Source organism: Mycteria americana, chromosome 2 (genome assembly GCF_035582795.1).
Source record: "Mycteria americana isolate JAX WOST 10 ecotype Jacksonville Zoo and Gardens chromosome 2, USCA_MyAme_1.0, whole genome shotgun sequence".
Taxonomy (NCBI): Eukaryota; Metazoa; Chordata; class Aves; order Ciconiiformes; family Ciconiidae; genus Mycteria; species Mycteria americana.
Genome location: NC_134366.1, coordinates 4,334,141 through 4,354,559, shown reverse-complemented (window position 1 = coordinate 4,354,559; position 20,419 = coordinate 4,334,141). Strand labels below are relative to the sequence as shown.

The window sequence follows — 20,419 nt, the reverse complement described above, 5'->3', positions numbered from 1 at the left end:
ATCCTTTTCCTGGTAAAGTCAAGCCTGTTTTTATCTTCCTTCTAGTAGCAGCGATAGAACTTATTTTCTCTCTGAGATCAAGAGATAAAAAGTAGGATATCGGCTTAGTATATTTTGACTGTGCTTAATTGAAAAAGGAAAGATTAGTATGCAAATGTCATTAAGTCTGACCTTCCTTAATAGGCAAAGTAGTAGATATATTTTGCATACTAATGTGTTTAATTTTCTAAATTAATTTCACTTACCTGTCTCAGAAGAGTATTTGTTCACTGCTTATTGTTGCAATACCGAGAATTCATTTTGCCTTTTTTGTCAAGAATACCACATTTACTAAAATTACTGTTGCTTTCATTATTCAGACTACTTTGGATGATAAAGAAACATTAACAATAAATAAATAGTGAGTTACACTGAGGCAAGCACTACAGAAGTTCCTGGGCAGGTTTTTTAGCTACCGACTGAATAACCACGGGTAACAGAGAAATGACTGCAGAATACTTTGTTTTAGATTGCAGGGCTTGTAATAATAAACTTCTATTAATTTGCCTTTAAGCAAGGGCATGGTGTCCTTTATAAAAAGAAGGAATAAAACAAAATTAGAATCTAATTGTCACCTTGACCTAGATGGCATTAATATCAGTAATTCCTAGTTTCCTCTGCTTTACTTGAATGCGCACTTGCCTTTGGGACAAAGGGGGAATCAAACTCAAAATAGATTATGAAGCAAAAAGGAAAAGTTTGTATAAAAGTCAGAGAAACATCTCTGAAGAAGAGTTTGCAGCTCACAGTGTTAACTTAATTGAAATTGCTGATATTGCAATCTTCATCCATCAAAATCGGGGGGGGGGGGGGGAGGGGGAGAAAAGAAAAGAAAAAAAGAACCGATCAATGTTCTTTACAAGTGCTTTATTATGTTTAGAAGTGACAACATTCATTACTGCTCCACTTATAAATCACTTTACACATTAACATAGCACAACCAAATTGCTTCTCATTCTCTCTGAGAATCATTAGTAACACTCCAAATCTCAGATAATTATATCTTAGTTTTTTTAAAACAACACCTGTGTCACTTTTAAAGCTTTCTAGAAACTGTTGTTGGGGAAGAAAAAAAGGACAACTTTTCAAGTCTCATTTGCATATGATTCCCATAAGATAACTTGTTCTCCAAGAATTCAATTGAAATACAACAAGAAAATGCCCTAACTCTCAAAGCTTTATTGGAACTCTCCTTCCAGCTCTAGGAGTAATAACACTATCTATATTACATTCCTGAATAATAAAGATTTCTTTCTACCTTCCTGCATTTTGTTTTGTTTTAAGTTTTGCAGTGGAAAGAAATCTTTCTGTTTAAAGCTCTCTTGGCTTCTACACTGCTCTCCTTAAATCTGACTTCTGTTTCTGAAAACTTGGAAAAATCCCTTTGGCTACTGAGCTCATACAACAAAATATAAATGTATAGCTAATTACGAGGATATGCAAACGGTCATCTTCTAAAGGTCGTCTAAATTTCTGGTTGGTTTTGATTGAATTATGAACATACCCACATTCTACTTGTGGTTTATTCTGGAGAGTACGGTACCTACACGCCCATCAGTATAACTATGTGTATAATCATGTTCAGCCCTCCCCAGACAAAAGAAATCAGATTGGAAAAGACATCTTATGGAAAACATTAATGCTAATGGCATAAATTTGAATAAAACTGGTTAAGGAACAATTTATGCAAGCAGTGGAAAGGGCAAAAGCTTTTGGCCACAGGGGTTAAGTAACAGCTGGAATCAGGATGGGGAAAGAACATGAATGAGCTTCATCGTATCTGATTTCAGCATCATTTAATCTTCTGCTAATCCAAGGGTCTATAAAATAGACTTGAAATTAATATGAGTGAAACTCCAACAATTTTATTCCAAAGGGAACACATAAAAAGTGTTCGTTCTAATTCCAGGAACTCTTTCTTTAGGTATCCCTAACCAAATATCCCCTTAAACACACACATAAACATAAAAGAACATATTATTTTAAAAAATATTTAATTAAACTGTTTTATTTTGATTTCTCTTTTTCAGCAGTTAGAAACAAAATGCAGAAAGCTCTCTTTCCATTCTAGCTGCTTTTCACCACTTACATTATGATGGGAAAATTGTCCTGACATGCTTTAGCTATAAAAAATATCTTAGAAAGCTTTGATCAATATCTATGAGATGTTTTGAAACACTTAGATGAAAGGTGTTATAAAGCTAAAAATGTTATCCTTATTTGTACTCTGACACTAATATTTACCTTTAAGCTTGGACTTTTGGCAGAATTTTCAAACTCCGTTCCCATTTAAGGAAAGCACTTATGCACAACTTTCTAGCTGGGAAGAAACAGAGTGAACGTTCTCCATTTACTGTTCTTGTTAGTTATACATTGTTCCCTATTAACATCTTGACCTTCTCAAGAGAGCCACAGAGACATAATGCATCAGAATAATATTTGATCTGCTACCATATAATTAAGCTCATTGTAAGGGGGAATAAATAATACTTTTGAGAGAGAAAAAGCAGGTACTTAACTGTGCTGAACAACATATCACCGAACATGCTAACAATTTCTTCTTGTCCCTTTCAACCCATCCACAACAACAACAAAAACATATTTTATACACGATCACAAGGTACAAAGTAAAAATAAAACCAGGAATATTTTACAATCTTAGTTCACTCTTGAGTATAAGGAAGAAATGGGTGTATGGCAAGAACAAACAGTTCAGCTAGGCTTTCTGATTTCTGCCAGTGTTTTCTTACAGAATTATTTGCTTTCTCTGTGTTCCAGCTTCCTTATCTGAACAACAGAGAAATCAGTCTTCACCCTCCTGGCAACGGTTTTAGGAGGCTGATTTGGCATTTGCAATGTGCCCATCTATGGGAGGCTTTTTAAATGTAAAATATGTCTTCTCTTGTTTCTGACTCATTTTGTTAATGCATTGGTGTTTCACCTCTGAATTCTGTAGTTTAACGAGAATAACCTTGCATCAATTTGCAATCCAATATGGTTTTAGTTACGCTAGTTTTCAAGTTGCTTGAAGTATGCACATGGGTTTATCAGGATTCAAAATTCATCTAACAGAGACAAGCCAAAATCCTTCGTGGTTTAGGATGACCGTCACAGTTAAACGTAATCTTGTCTAAGCCCTCCTTTTTTGTCCTTGACTTTGTCACACAGACTCTGCCAAGATCAACCTCTCCTCCATTAATCTGCCATTTCACAGGGACGCTTGCCAAATCCAGTTGCTTTTCCTCATCTCAAAAATTTCTAAATTCCATCCATCTCTACAGCTCCACTAGGCCCAGATGTAGATAGTTGTTGTCCCTCATCATTGCTGTTTCAAGCTTTAATGCTCTTTAATTTCATTAGGTCTCATAGCACTTCCAGAGAACTTCTAATAAAATATTGCAGTATCATTTCTCACCCTCTGGCTTGACGAGCCACCCATGGAGGTGATCAAACACCACTGTGGTGGATTTGATTTCATTCAAGCTTTTCTTTCGCCTCTTGTTTTGAATTCAAAGCACACTACCTGCACCCCCTTGCCTTGCAGCCTTTCTCCAACTCCAGTCTCACCATTTCTCCTCTTTCTCCCTCTCTTTGCCCACATGCCTCTCAAGGCATGGAGTGAAATGGGGCTGGAAAGGAAAAGAGAAGTGGTGAGGAAAGGGACTGAGCAGTCAACTACAACTCAAGGGTATGGCTGCACTGCACAATGGGTAATGCTAACACTCTTAAGTCCACTGTTGGAGTAATGAACTATGATTGTTCCCAGGTGACTACCTTCTCTTCATTAAAACTATGACTAAAAGACAAGAAAAATAATCAAATCCATATATTTTTCCGTGTTTATCAGCTAGCCTCTGCAGGAATTTTGCTAGCCCCAACAAACACTGCCCAGTTTTGAATCACGTTATCTTCTCTACCCAGAGAGGGAAAGGAAATGCAGTTTTACATGTAGCAAAGGAAGGCAGAGACGCGTAGTTTGAATCCTGGCTGCAAGGAACTGATAAAGCACTCATAAAAAAATTCAATGTTGTAATCTAACTCCATACACATAACGTATACCAAAGAAATGAGAGAGACTGATGCGGTTCATGGTAAGCAGGTCAGACCGGCTGAATGTAATGTTTCTTGGATGGCTCCCGCAGCAGTGAGAGTTTTTCAAAACTTTAAAGTGTGTGAGCAAATGTGACTTTTCTTCCCCTAACTGGCACCTTGCAGCCAGGGATGTAGCTCTGGGGGTGATCAGAGCAGTTGCTGCTCTGAGGAAAACTTCCAAGGGATGGTGAACACATTTTTAGGTATTTAAAAGACATAACGATGTAGAGGGAGCATCTCTCCAAGTAGGGCTTCTGGCAGTCATTTTACTGGGGAGGGTTTTTGAGGAAGAGCTGGCTTTCACTGAGAAATACAAAATCACAAATGCAAAGCCGCTCCCATTCTCACTGCCAAGTACTTCATTCTGCCACACTTATTTTCCGGATTATATGAGATGCTCTTCATGACTCTGGCAAAAGCAACAGACCATGGCTGTGGACACTGTGGGAGATTATACTTTTCTTTGCTTCTGTTTGTGGTCTCAGATGCCTGCAGCAAATAAGCTGTTCCGCCATTCACTCTCATACATATCCACATCTTTAGTCCATGTATCATGACAGGGCCAGGCTTCTTGAACACATGCCTCTTGGACAGCCTGGGGACATAACGAATATCCAGAATGTCTGCAAGTTATAAATGTCAAACACCTCACAGCTTGAACTGAAGTCAATACATTTAGAAGAAAGGGTAGAGAGAGCGCGACTAACATTTTGTGAGATTTAGTTAGCGATGCCATGACACCGACCTTGCAATAACATGCCCAATCACTCACAGCTGGATGTGAGAGAAGGATCCGTAGACTGTAACTACAGAAGTAAATAATAAAATAGGTCAGAAACCTTTCTCTGGCCTTGAGAATGAGTAACATATCACAGCTCACATATAGATAACTGAATTCAGTTCTTCCCCTCAAATGAATGTGGTCGCATCATCCTTCCGGCCTGCTGGGAACAGCTCCAGGACTGTGCTACTCCTTAGATCATGACTGGGTAAAGTCTGGGAACGAGCTGGTTCGTACGAGACAGAACCATCCCAGGAAGAGGGATAAGAAGTTAATAGCATTGGCTATCATATGGCCATGCTCAAGCCTAACCCTGAAGCCTAACCCTAAAACTTAGCCCTATTTAGTTTGCTGGTTTAGCATTAGTACAATAGATAAATAAATAAATAGATGTCCATCAGTGTGCACCCTTCTGTCCATGTGTAAATATTATCAGACCAATCTTTCCAGTATCACACAGATGTTTCTGTTTTGCCTCCATCAATCATGTTCCTTATAATTGATTTCCTAATTAGTCTATGCCAGCTCACAAATGTTTTTGCGCTGTATTTCTCAGTCATACTTGTTTTCACATGACAGAGAAGACTAATTCTGCCCACCCCAGGAGTTACTACATGAAATGCTTCAGTCTGGGCTCAGCCAGTGTTTAGACTATGTGATTACAATGGTTCCTTGTGGGCTTGCAAGTACAAAAAATTGTCTTGAAATAGCTCTTGAAATGACCTTGCAGAGTTTTTTATTTTTTAGGATAAATTTCCTTTATAAATATATTTACAATATAGTATTTATGAACTTCAGTAAAAATACCCTTGAATTAAATGGATACTTGTTTATTATCACCCAGTATGTTTTCTTTTGATATATTAGGATGTAGAGCACAATGATTTATAGCACATCGTCAGTAAGTACAGTAGGTTATCTCAGCTTGGAATAATAATAATAAAAAATTAATAAATGCATGCAATATTTTGCAGTATAATAAGAACAACTATTTAAATAGCTTGATTTAATCAGGCACAGGCTATCCTGGTTTCAGATGAACACTATGTTCTTTCCTGAGGCATATAAAAAAAAAACCCGTAACGTAAAAAAATGAAGCCGTAAAAGCAAATCTCTCCTTCAGTAAGCACTTTCAAGATTTCTGGGCTACTTATAGTCAGCTTTATATTTAGAACTAAACTGAGCTTTTTTACCTAAAAAAAGAGGAAGGTGAAGTACAATACTGTACTTATTATCAAAGAAATATACACCATATTTCTTTGATAATAAAGTTGAAGTACATCACCGTACAATTATCAAAGAAAAATATTTAGGTTAATATGAATGCTTTTTTTCAGATTTCACAAATGAGAACCAGGAAAATGCACCTTTTGGATCAGATTTGGGCTGAGAAATGTCTTTATGTCTAAAACTTAACATTTTTATTCAGAAGGAAAGCTATTTTCCATAGAATTAAGCTTAAGAATATTTCACTTTATAGATGCAATAGACACAGCACACTACCTATAGAAGTAGTCATCTCCAGAAGGTTTTCCACTCAACCTCTCTTGGATGCCCCTTTTAGGGTAATATAAATTACCCCCTGGAGTTGCCTTATTCTCTCCTTCAACAATAAAGGGTGGCTGGGGTGACTAGGTAAGTTGGACAGCTAATTTCAGACACCTGTGTTATGAATCCAACCCCTAAGGAAGAAATAACACCCTATATATGCACAAAGCCATGAATTTAATTTCTCTTCCTTCATGTTGTACAGGACATTTCACACAAATATAATTGATGATGTGGGAGGAAAATAAGGGGGGGGGGGGGGAAGTCCATAATTCCAACATTTTTCTGCTATTAAGATGCATCTGTCAGCTGAATACACACTTGGAGGAAGCAGGAGTCCACTTTTTCCATTGCACATTTAAAACTGGACCACAAGTAAACACTAAATCTTACTGGAAGAAACAGTTGAGGATCTGCGGTGTACACTGTTAGATTATTTGGAGGTCAAAACCAATCAATTTCGAAGTGAGGGGTAGGACAGCTATGTTACATAAGATGCAAAATGCCTGAAATAGCACTATCACAAGGACTCCGTGAAACTGTTGTATAGAAAAAAGCTATATAAAGACAAAGCATTATTTATTTACTATGTTCATTCCACTTGATTTTTCCTCAATTTCTTTTCAAAATTAGGACAAGAAGGTAAGTGCAAGAAAAAAGCAATCCAAGCCGTCTACTCTGAAGTCCTTCAGGGGAAGCTGTTTCTCTCCTTGTCAAGAGCAGTGATTTGTGTTCATTCCTCATTATACAGACAATTTTAAGGAGACAGGACCGAACCCAGAACTGTTAGAATATAGTGCTGAGATGTGTGTAGGTGTGCCTGAATGAGCTTGCAAATGGTATGGCTTTCACTAAAAAGCAGCAGATATTCTGCTTATAGCAAGCTGAAGATAAGCTACAATATCAAACCTAATAAAGGTCTAATAAAACTGTACCCTGAATGGGTCCGATCTGCTATACGAGCCCAGGACACATCTGCACAGTGCATAACCAGCAGGAGAGCTGGACAGGAGTACCACAACCAGCAACACCACGGCAATCTGCTGTGCCCAGTGACATTAACCAACATTTCTGCTGGTAAATCTCTTCTGCCCCTCACCAAGAATTAGCCATTTAAATAACTTTATACTCTGCTTTTATCCTTCCTCTTAGTGCATTTTGACCTCCCTAACAACATCATCACAAATTCAGATTCATGATCGGTGTACTTATAAAAACCTCATAACTTTAAGAACTAGGCTAAGACAGTCTAAGGTAAAAGACATGGCAATCACAGCAGGGAGTTTCATACTACCTAGAAAGAAAAAGGGAGCTGCATTTCCCTTCTCAATTACAAACACTCTTATTCGGTCTGATTGAAATCCCTGCTTCCTCAGTTTCCTCTGCCTCAGCACTGTGGGACCCATGAGAAACTCATTCCAAACACACAAAAGTGTGCTTTAGTTGAAGGATTCCAGAATCTATGTTGTCTTTGAGGAAAGCAAGTTTAAGGCTTCATTTCTGCACAGCTCCTGGAATGGTCAATGGAAATTAGAAACTTAGGTGGATAAATTGTGCTTAGTACCTTTCCAGTGCTCCCAGCAGAGTATAGGAGAAATAGCACAAAAGCAAGGTCAGTGCCTGTGACTCACAAGGTTCAATTTTCTTCAAAGCAAGGAAAAAGCAGAAAATTAAAAAAAGAAAAAAAAAGAAAAAAGAAAAAAGAAGAAGAAATTATACTTTTTCTATTAAAAGTCATGGAAAAACACAAAGGACATGATTAAAAAAAAAAGATATTTTAGAATAAAGTCATTCTAAGATACTTAAGAGTTGGAGTTGTCTCATCTTCTTGTAGATGTATGCAGCGGAGATACTTTCAGTAACCAAAACCGCAAGGTTGGTCAGTCTTTCTGGATTCAGTAGGAAGAAATAGGCACCTTAAAGATGCACCTCATTGAATATGTTCTGGATGTCTACCTTAGGACCAGCTAAATCTTCCTGTATTTTACCAGATGAATTCTGAACTCCAAATCTTTTGTGAAGGTTCCAATAAAAAATTTGAAAAGAGAAACTGTATTGGAAGAACAGCCTTTCCCACAAAATGCCATTGTTTTCTTTGTGTTGATTCCAAAAACAAGCAAGCATGAAAAAAAAGTTAGTGATGGACTGAATCATCCTCTGAAACAAGAGCATCAGTCCGAGCAGCCTGCCCGCATGCCAAACATGCATAGAGTGATGCAGCCAACCCCAAAGGAAGGCAATTGGGTGACAATATTTTGAGGGAATATTGGGCATGCAGTGCCTCTTCCTCCTTTACAGAACCTGACATTAATCTAATGTGAGTCATTTGGAAGAAATAACCTTGTGTGCAATAAGATGAACTTCATATCGGCTTGCTTATTGTGCTATTTTCTTTATGACCTTACTGGTTTCAGTTAAACATTTTTTTTTCTTTCTGGAAAACAGACAAAAGGAAAAAGAAGTGAACTTCTTGCCAGAAGACACTTGAGTTGTTATAAGACAGTCAGATTCAAAAAGCTATTTGGGATGAGAACCATCCACCCTAATGTAGGTTCCAAGTGCTTAGGGGTTAAATTCAGCCTGCAGATTAAGAAATTTAGGTGTCTTCATGCAGGTGTCCAGATGAGAGCTGGTTGTCTGACTTCTCATTATAATTAATAGATATCTAGTCAATAGAGTTAATGAAGTTTAGAAAGCAATTCACCTCACCTAAAAACTAGACAACTGGACAACTGTATCAGGATTCAGTTGACTAAATATAGACATCAGATGCTGCAGGGTATCCCAGTGTTGTTCCAAAAGGTTTAGGTTTCCCATAGGTCTTGTGTCACATCTGCCAGCCTTCCACTGATGTCTTAGATGTGAAGGCAACTGAACCTACATGTGATCACCTGAACTGTTCCATAGACTCTATTGATTGTGCTGACTAGGTCTCTGCTTACTCTAATAGCAGTCTAGACACCTGTGGCAGTATAAGCCCACCAGACTGAAGCAAACAAGTTTGTTACTTAGACATATTACCTTTCAAGACCTCTAAACAAGCCTAAAAGGAAGTTGCTGATGCTGTGTAGGTCTTCAGTCCTGAAATGGTGACAACATGAAGATCACACAGCAATGGTGTTGTTGATGATGTAAGTAGCTGAACATCATCACAGTTTGACAAGAGTGTTTTCTGGGTATGGTATTGAAGACAGTCTTTCTTTTAATTTTTTTTTTTTTTTAACCCAAGAGCAATCAGCATTTATCAGGTTCAGTGGGATTGGGACACAAGGAAAAGGTCAGAGCTGTGGATGTTCAAAGGTTTGAAGAGAAGATTTTATCTTCTCTTCGTAGGCTGAGGCACCTAAAGCTACCTGTCCTTGATACAACACTTCTCTCCAAGTCTCTCTTAAAGAATCGAAACTGTCAAGGCATATCACTGGGAAGTCATTAGGAAAAAAGTGGAACTGGAATCTTGCTTGAAAAAATGAACAACATGTCTCACAGTGAACCCATCACTCAAGGAGACAAGACTTCTAAGCGTTGGTCATGGGCACAACAGCCCTTAGACCCAAAAGAACTGTAGTTCACTATCATGAAAAAAACCACTTTACTCTAAAGCAGTGATTTGAATTTGAATATATCCTTAAATTACTACTTACTTTTTATACCTTTTGCCTACATGCTAAAATGGAAACTAAAAAATCTGGAAGAAAAAAAAAAAAGGAAAAAGAAAAGAAAACTGCACTGAGAGATACTTAGAACAAGAGTTCAAATAAATTGTCAGAAATTATGTTCCATGGTTTTCTGCCTTCCACCATGAAAAAGGAAAAGAGCTATTGGGTATTAAAGGTTTCTCAAGCAAAAAAATATTAGCTTCTGAGTGTGTGAGGGGCTCAGGAGTATTCAAATATGATGCAGACACTCAAGCAAAACGTGAATCACATATAAATTGGGAATGGAATTTCTGTGGCCCATCATCCAAAGCTGGGGTTATACTGGCTATTTTCTTGTTTAGCTCATTTTTAGCCACTATCTGTTGCCCTCTTGATGACATCATTTTGCTGAACTGAAGACCTACCATGTCTATTCAACATATTTTGCTGCTGCATCAGTCTGGCAGCATAGGAATTCATGAGGATGACTTTACTGCGGTAATGGAAAATATGTCAAATGTATTGATTCAACTGCTTTCCTATTATAGTTCAAGGGAATGAGCCAACTATGCCAAGTGTTTTTAACTGCACTAATAGATGGTACAATGTGTTCTAGTACTAAATAAGAGCTTTACCTATTGTGATACCCGAGTGCTCACCCCGCTAGATGCAATCAATAGTAGACTCGTTCTCATGTTTACAGAATCCAAAAAGACTGTAGCACATTCTGGGTGGTTTAAAGCCATTAGCTAACCAAGCCACAAAGCAGCTCAAGGAGGAACAGTGTTATAGAAACACACCTAGGAAAAAATCAGAGACAAGGATCACTATGAATGTTGACTCCAGCAGTGCAAGGGCAAGGACAGATCATAAGAGGTGTTGGTACCTGTGCCTGGGTGCAGACCACTGTTCTGAACCAGGCCATTTAGCCTGGTTACTGTGAACGTGAGATGGTCATCCATGAAGCTTCAGAAGCTCAGCTACCATAGTACTACAATTCCTCTTGACACATACTTCCCAAAAGCCTGTTAGGTGCCAATGGAAACAGACGGAAAGATGCTACAAGGCATGCGTTAGCATCTTAATACACTGTCTTGATGCCAGCCGGGATATATCCAGTCCAAAATTAGATTAGCAGTTCTCAGCTGCCAATCTGGTCAATGTGACTATGTGGTCCTGTCGTGGTTTAACCCCAGCCGGCAACCAAGCACCACACAGCTGCTCGCTCACCCTCCCCGCCCCGGTGGGATGGGGGAGAGAATCTGAAGAGCAAAAGTGAGAAAACTCGTGGGTTGAGATAAGAACAGTTTAATAATTGAAATAAAATAAAATAAAATAAAATAAAATAAAATAAAATAAAATAAATAAAATAAAATTACTACTACTACTACTACTACTACTAATAATAATAATAATAATAATAATAATAATAATAACAATAATAATAATAATAATGATGTAATGAAATGGAAAACAACAAGAGACAGAGAGGGGAACAAAACTTAGGAAAAACAAGTGAGGTAACCACTCACCACCCACTGACTGACACCCAGCCAGTGCCCAAGCAGTGATCACTGTCCCCCGGCCAAATCCCCCCCCTTTGTATACTGAGCATGACGTCATATGGTATGGAATAGCCCTTTGGCCAGTTTGGGTCAGCTGTCCTGGCTGTGCTCCCTCCCAGTTTCCCGTGCATCTCTTTGCTTGCAGAGTGTGGGAAGCTGAAAAGTCCTTGACCTAGTATAAACACTGCTTAGCAACAACTAAAATGTCAGTGTGTTATCACATTATTCTCACGGTAATCCAAAGCACAGCACTATACCAGCTACTAGGAAGAAAATTAACTCTATCCCAGCTGAAACCAGGACAAGTCCATATAAAATGAGCTGAAGACTTCTGCTCAGTTACTGGTGGACATGGAAGAATATAGACAATGAATTCTAGCTAGTATTTGAGCTTTTAAAATCCTAATCCTAAAATTTGATCAGAATCTTTTTCGAATTCCACCAGAAAGTTCATTAATATTTAGATGTCAAAATGGAAAGGAGGAGAGGATCTTGGAAAAATCAAATGACAGACAGAAACATCTTGTTAAGCTGAGTCAGAGTCAGAAAAGAATGACATTTCAGAAGGAGCATAGTAGTGAAACAGACTGCTTAACCTGGGAGACACCTTTATCATCATGATAAAATATCACATATATTCTCCTTCAATTTACTTCAATTCATGGGATTTCAGAGGTACTATTAAAAAAAAATTTACAGTAATACTTCTGGCACTCTGAAGTACTGTAAAATAAATTTTAAAAAGATTAAAGATTTAGAAGTATATATTGCTCCTTTGGTGTTAAGACTCAAAGACTCTATCAGATCATCTGCCAAGAAGAAAAAAGGTAAGGCCTTACATAGGTAAGGCCTTACATAGGTAAGGCCTAAAGTAATGTTATGTGAGAGGCATAACAGCAGATCAAAAGGTCAAAAGTGCTCCTCAGCACTGTTTGTTCAAGAGAAGGCATACCAGTTTCAGCAGTCAGCAGCACTCTAATGCAGTGAGGCCGCTAGTGTTATACTTAGCCACCTTTGCCCACTGTCCCGCTTTAAATGAGCAAGTATCCACTCATAGTTCGGTTCACTGAACTAGCCTTTGCCATAAATCAGTGATGCAAACTTGGCTCCAACTTGCATTTTTTGCACGGTTGGACAGTTTAATCATCAGTCCTTCACCTTCCAGCAAGATTCTGAAAGGCGGGAATATTTTGTTATACCATAATGAAGCAGATAGCAGATCTCATTGCCCCAGGAAACTGGGAAATGGAAGTTTTAAAGAATCAAAAATGAGCTGGAAGTACACATGTATTTCAGAAATATTCAGGGTTCTCATAGTGTATGTTGAGTAATAATGTATTAATAATGAAGAATAGATTTAAGAATAATTATTAATTACGTGCTTCAAGGCTTAAAGTTCCACAGAGGCAACCAGAAGACCTGTCTGTAGAGATCTCCAAAAGATCTGATGCAAGGGGTATAATATGTTCCTGCAAAGGGTGCTTGCCTTGTACAATGAATGAGCCGAGATGCTTATGCTGCTGTGGGAGGCACTAACAGGGTCTCCAGCACCACTTCTCTTTCCTGCAGCAGATCAAAATCTTCCGCCTGCAGCAAAGGTAGCAGGACAAGAGTGCAAAGTTACCTCTTCCGTTTGCACATCTTTTTGCAGGGTTCATATCTGCAAATGGCAAATTGATTTCAGCTATTAGCAGGGGAACGTGGATTCACATCCTTCTTTTCAGCAGGGAATTAAGTACATCTCCACTGAATTTCGGATGGTCCTAACACCACTCTTCATCAAGAGTTGCTTGGGGAAGCTAGAAGAAAACTAGCTTATTAAAGTAGCATTCAAAATCAGAAGACCATTAAGCATTAATTTAAAAATCAGAATGACATTTAGGATCTGATAAGTGTCAGCTCTAAACAAGATGCATATTATTGCAAAAATAACCCCCAGAAAACTCACCTCAAAAATCAGAACTTACTGTAGATGTTATATCAGCAAGAATTTGGTGAGAGGTGGAAAAGGATTGCACGGTCTGAGATCATTCTCTACCATCTTCAGCAGCTTGAAAAGCATTAATGCTTCGTGACACTACTAGAAACAGCTAAATGGTGAGTCACTGAAACTGAATTTCATAGCCTAAGTAGCAGGGAGTATGTTATACTGGGAGCTCTCTCCACTTCACAGAAAATAAATAAATAAAAAAAAGTCATGCAAGTTATTTCATATCTCATTTGAAGGGACGCCACTCAATACCACTTTTGCAGGGTGAAGGGATCTTGAGGAAACATGAGTTACTTCTGCAGCAAGGTTAAGGTCTCTTTAGTTAGACAGAGTATCATCACAGAGCCTCTTTGTGCCTGAGAATCATACTCTATGGCTGCAAAACATACTTGTCCTCTCAAACCCTGGGACTTCAATCAGGAGGTCTTCTAGCCCAGCAATGATGGGGAAGTATACAGAAGCCCAGTTCCTTCAAGGGTGGGATAAAGTCAGCATTGTGATGAGGCCCAGCCTGTAGCGAAAGCAAGGGAATTCACTGTGGAAATTTAAGTGAGATGGTCGGACATAAAGCCTCAAAAAATGGATGCCAATCAATGGGTTAGGGGCATACAGGGCCACTCAGAGAGAAGGTGCAAGCCATTTTGACCTGTTCCTGCGGTTTTAAGAAGTTAGGAAAACCCTATCAAAATATTTTGGATCAGTCATAGAATTAATCTCAATTCACTCTAAGGTTGTTATTCAGTTGCCTATAATAGGTATCTAAGTGTTACTGAAAATCCCCATGGATAAATTCAGCATCTACATGGGGCTGACAGGTAGGAGACAGGACCTACAGGAGACTTGGAGGCTTCTGACAAGCAGGTGGGGGGCCCAGAGGGATATACTGGGTTATCTCAGATGGAACAAGATGCCTATTTTAAGTAAATGAATCCATCCATAGGTGCATGCAGTATAGGCATGCATCTCTGAATTAGTCCACCTACCTTGCTGCTACGTTCAAGGCAATGAACAAAATGCCTTTTGTTTTAACAAACAAAATTTTCACGTTGTGGTTCACCTGCCATATTTTACGTGTCTACTTTAGGATGAGATAAATCATGTAATGAACTCAAGCTGCCTCTGCACAGGCTGAATTTGGAGGTCTTTGGGTATGTGGCAAATGTATTAAAACAGATACAAGGAAGCTGATGATATATTTCTTTGCAAACAAAACATGAATGGAGCTCTTACAAACCATTCTGTAGTTGATTTTCTCTGATTTTCTTTTGCTGGATGATATTCATGTCTGTCCAAATAATACCTAGTAAATCCTTTCTACCAACATCTATCAAATTTCTGAGTAACAGAAGGTGACCTTTAATTTTGGATGAAAGCATGTATTTGTGTTAGTTCAGAGACTGCTATTTCATAATGGAACTTAAATCTTTATTAAAAATACCTTAAATAAATAAACTCCTCCAACAGTAACAAAAGCAAAGACATTTTTTCTCATTATTTCACTGCTAAGGTACTGCTTAAGAGTTTCTTTATGTACTCTTAAGACAGCTTTTCAGTGCTGGCACAGCGATCCCAAGGCATTCACATAACTCATTTAAAATAATGAGAACGGGCTACATTTAAAGTCCACCAAAATCAATGAAAGGTTCTTGGCTTTTAAGGAAAGAGGTATGTAACACACAGCCAACAAGTAACGGATGGGGTCAGGCAGCAAAAGGGAGAATTCACAGCTGTTGATGCACACAGCATCAACAGCTTCAACAAAGCCCTCTTATGTGCTGGTAGTTTTGTATGGAAGCATTAAGATAGGAGGCTACTTCTCCCTTTGTGCAAGGAGATACTTGTGACTCTAGAGGAACAATATATTTGAAGTGATTTAGGAACTCTGAGCAGCTAGGTGCCCTGCTCTGTGTTCCTGTCTCTGATCTCCTAAGCCCATGTTTTCCCAGATTTCTCCCCAAAAATCTGAGTCACTACTCAAGTAGGAGTCCTTTATCCACCATCTCAGGAAAGAGTAAAAGAGGAAGCATTTGTCATTTCTGCACTCTGTCGTGATCTCAGTCTGCATCTCTCAGATGCTAAACCTTCCAGCTAAACCCCCAAAAGAGGCTTTTCCACAGGGAATTTTGTCAGCCGGATTTCATTCATTCCTGGCTATTCCTCCTATAAAAGGGAAGGAGCTGAGATAGAAAGACAGATTAAATAATCAGACTTGCTATGTATGGGAAAAGCAGAGGCAGTGACTGGCTTTGGGTAGACTCCTTTAGGAGTAGCCACCACTAATCCTTCCTTGAGCAAAAGAAGCCACAGCCGATTGGCTTTCTACAGCTCTGCAGTAAGCAAACTAACAGAAGGACCATGTTATTTTGCCTTGGCAATCCTCTACTCATTTCCCATTTTGTGCCTCAAACCAGTTCTGCCCCAGGCTGTAGGGTATCCATAAGGCAAATGTTTTCTACTCACCGTAGTCACCATGCTTTCACTACATTCCTCACTTAGTAAGGACTATATAGATATTTATAGGAATCACCGTATGGATGTTTTTGTGGGTCTGGGGTCCCTCTTGCTAATTTTTACTGACAACGTGTGAATGGGAATCATACTCTTCACCCTTGGGCTTAGAAGTTACATGTAAGAGCGAAAGGACCCTATTTTCCCTGCTTCAAGGGCTGCATATAAGCTCAGTATGAAACAGTACTTTGAAAGCGTGCAAAGCAGTCATGAAAGAAGAGCAGGAACACAGGATTCACCCACCACATCAGTTTCCTAATCCTTAGGCTAGAGTAAAAGTTGTCAATGTTTTTCAGTTTGCAAATCCCTAAAAAAATAACCCCTTGGAAGAACAAAGTGGTGCCTGGGGAATTTAAGTAGGCTTGGATTTCTTAGTTGGCTTTTTCAGATCCCTGGGGTACATAGCTGGATCCCCTAGTAGACCACAAGCTGAAAATTATTGACCTAAAGCGTAGTCTTCACTCTCAGTTGCTCATTCACCAAACTAATCTGTCACGATATTTCACAGGAAGGAATGATATCACTATCAAGGCTTGAGTCCTACCTCCCTTCCTAGATTATTAAACATTAGGAATATTTATATGGAAGGTGGGGGTTCATAAACTCCAGGCAGAGGAAAGAAACCAACTTCAACTCCCACCTCCTGTGACTAATGAAAATCAAATCAACATCTCACACCAATGTCCTAGCCAAAATAACTCCTTTCTTCTCAGACTGAGATCTTTTATTGAAATTGTGCATTAACAGAGCTCTTTTCATTAAATTATTAAATAGAAGAGGAAGGTTGTTTTGCTATATTTTGCGCTGAGTTCCTTGCAGAACACATACTGGATGAATCACTCAAGAGAGATGTTTGGAGGAAAGCCCATCCTGCAGCTCTGCACTGGTTATAGGAGTGAGAAAAACAAATCTGCTTGGGTCTCACAAGAGTAGGACACTTGCAAGCCCACTAAGGAGAAAAGATTAGGCATCTGTGGAAAAGCAACACTTAAAAAGCTTGACTCCTTTGGACTTAAACACTTAGGTGGGATGATAAGATCTTGAGTGGGAATTTTTAAGGATTATATATACTTTTACAAGTATAAATCACACCTACCTCCCACTTTAAAGCACCTACATGCTTTTGTGAATCCAGTCAAAAGAGAGGGATTTGAAAATCCCTCTTCATTTGTATCCTTAAACTTTTACAGGTTTACAAATCTTGCCCAAAGACCTACCCTGTTCCTCTGGATACATGCAATCTGTATCATAAAAAAAAAAAAGTTTCAGTTGGTCAAGAAAAGAATATCTTGTGCTTTCAGCAAGCTAAGGATCCATTCTTAGTTCATAATAGCCCATAATGTAGCAATGTAATCTGGGGTGGTTACCCTGCCATTAAGACAGAATCAGCATAATAAGCAACATAACACAATTGGATCAAACATTTATAATAATATTCAAAAGTTACACAGTAAAAAATGAACCTCCAAGAGTAGTTAAAAAATAAAAATAATTTTTAAATTATTATTAGTGTATTTATTTCTTTAGTGTATTTGTTTAGTGTATTTATTTAAAAGCAAAAAGCTGTCAAATCAACAATCCCTCTTCTCTATTGGTCATGCAAAAAGTACGTTTATGGGTAGTCATTTTATCAGAATAAGTAAGGGGAAAAAAAGGTTATAACTGACAAAGATATCAAGGTTAAAGCAGCAAGAGGATAGAAATTTGTTCTAAAATGACTTTCTGAAATCCACCCTTTTGGATGAAATTGTCTTTTTTGCACAAAGTGGGTCTAGATACTAATTGGAACAACTAATTTTGGGATATAAGGGACTTCAGACATAGAAAAGATTTTTTTTTTTCATTAATTTGGTTATTTCTCCCCTCATAAATAAGTACTAATTGAAGAGGAGTTAATTTAAAAAACACCAATGATATACGCTATGCAGAAAATTAGACTTGATGACTTCTGTCGTCTTTTTGATTGGAACCTGTGAAAAGATTGTGCTACATACACACAGCGTTTGAAATAGTCAAGCATATGAGCTAACAGCAATTCAAAGAAATGTTCCAGCATTTCCTGAGGTTGGGAAATGAGAGCTCATAATAGCATATGTTATCTGTCACACTATCGGGTATGTCAGATTTCTACACCCATCACATGATCCAGTATGTGTGTTTGGGAGCAGAGGACAAAGTCTGATGTGTCAGAGATTTACAAGCTGCTTCTCTTCCTCAAATGCATACGTGGTAATACAAAGTACGTATGCTGTAAAGGTAGTGGGAAACAGCTGGAGTTATTGCCCAGCTCAGAGTGCCACTAAGAGAAATATTCAGATGCAGTAAAACATACAGAGGAGACCCATCCTGCAGACCCTACAGTCAGGTGGGGAAAAAAAAAAAAAAGATTAAAAAAGCCTCAGGTGCATTAATCATGCCTTCCCTAGAAAGCAGCTGAGCACACTCTCGCCTACTGTCTCCCATGGCAGAAAAGAGGATCTCCAGATCTTCACAGCACCTCCATATACTACCAAAATATTCTGTGGAATCAATCAGGACACATGCTTCTTGCCCAGTGTGTCTGGAGAGGATGCTGGCCTCCTTGCCCATACTGTACTCAATCTTTTATCAGGTATTTTCTGTAGAAAGTGATACAGAAACTCTGTAGTGTCCATGTTAGTCTGAATTTCTCTATGAACACCCTCACACATCCTGGCTCTGAAGGGTTAATAGCTTCTGCTTGGTGAAAAATCTTTCTGCTGAGACTGAGTCCAGGTGAAGCACTGATTGCATTCCCATCCCACATTTGCTTGCCAATTGGCAGTACCTTTCCCTTCTTGGTTTACAGTTATACCAGATCCCGGCAAAGCCTGTCTATCTCAGGGCTTTACCCCTTTGTCATGTTGTGTCAGCTGAAGCTCTCCTGAAACTCAGACTGCTTCTGCTCCTACTCAGTACCCTCAGAAATTCTCCCATGCATAGATGGATACTGCTCATGGCAAGTTGTTCCTGACCTACTGTATAACTAGGAAAAAACACAGATACTTGCGGTCTTTCCTAGTTATGCTGCTGTAGACCCCTCACCCACTCCTCCTTAGCTCTTTTGATTTAAAGTCAGCTTAGATACTGATATGAGAGACTTCAGAACAGCCATGTAAAGTCCAAACTGAAACCATTCAGATATGTTTTCCTGGGCTTTCAGTCGCTGTTTGCTCAGCATGAGGCAATATTAGGGTATTTAATTCCCTGATAAAAAGCCTACCACATATATTGGTAATAACAATTAGGGTGGAGGCATAGCAAGTTCCTACATGCATGTTCTCTGTCAATATTTGTCCATGGGTAGAGACAAATTAGTCATTACCATAGACTTTTAGCCCAATGCTGGGACAGTTTTAAGGTCATAAGGGTGATTTTAAGAAAAATAAAATCATTCAGAGGTTGAGAGAAAAATAAGAGGAAATTGGACATTTTGTGGAAATTGGAAATTTCTTGCCTCCCAGTTGCTACTCAAAAGAGAAACATTTTTTTCTTTTGAGTCCCTGGTGGCTCCCTTGTGCCCAGAGATAAATGCTATTAGGATGGGGAATGTTAACACTACCAACTCCAGCACCTGTTTTAGTGTCAGTTAGTAGTTAATCCTCCAAATCGGCTCTTCCTGTTTGTGCTCCATAGTGTTCAGTCCTTGACCTTTTTGTACTAACCAAATAAGGACCATTAATTCTAAATTTATCAGTGTTGCTATAGCTACTAAATTGTGTATGCCAGCTAATATTTTGAAGATATGAATAAAAAAGATATATTATATACTTTACAGTGTTTACCGTTATCATGACAATAAATTCACATGCCATAGCAAATAGTCATACAGCAATTTATAGATAGGAATGATTTCAATTACTGGTGCTTATTTTATTCTTTTGGTTGGGGAACAGCACTGGATGACTTTGTAGGTCTTTTCTGTAGTCAAGGGTGAGAGATGATAATCTCTAGAAAGTGTCTCACAGAACTGAACTGCTAGCTGGGTAGAGAGAGCCAAAGAGGATTATTCTTCTAAATTAAGTGTGAAATGAGAGTAAAGCTAGGTGATATGAATAGTCCCCATCCCCAAGTGTTACACATGTGGCTATAGTGGATTGGAGACCTCAGGGAAACTGCTTGAGAAACCTAAGTGGACATTAAGTAGTTACACAGGAGATCATTTGAGAAACCTGAGTGGACAAAGGAAGAAGATATTTTCTATACAGTGAAAACACAGACGTCTTAAAAGCTTTCAAACATT

At 38.6% G+C, this 20,419-nt stretch overlaps 1 long non-coding RNA gene across 1 annotated transcript; it reads right to left on the bottom strand.

Moving 5' to 3' along the window:
* Nucleotides 1-855: 855 nt before the first annotated feature.
* Nucleotides 856-13,702, bottom strand: LOC142405231 (uncharacterized). The gene is made up of 5 exons (XR_012774101.1): nt 13,609-13,702; nt 10,982-11,357; nt 10,731-10,895; nt 4,877-4,937; nt 856-4,726 (listed from the first exon to the last, which is right to left on the bottom strand). It is a non-coding gene; the product is annotated as an uncharacterized LOC142405231 (long non-coding RNA).
* Between the last annotated feature and the right edge of the window lie 6,717 nt (nt 13,703-20,419).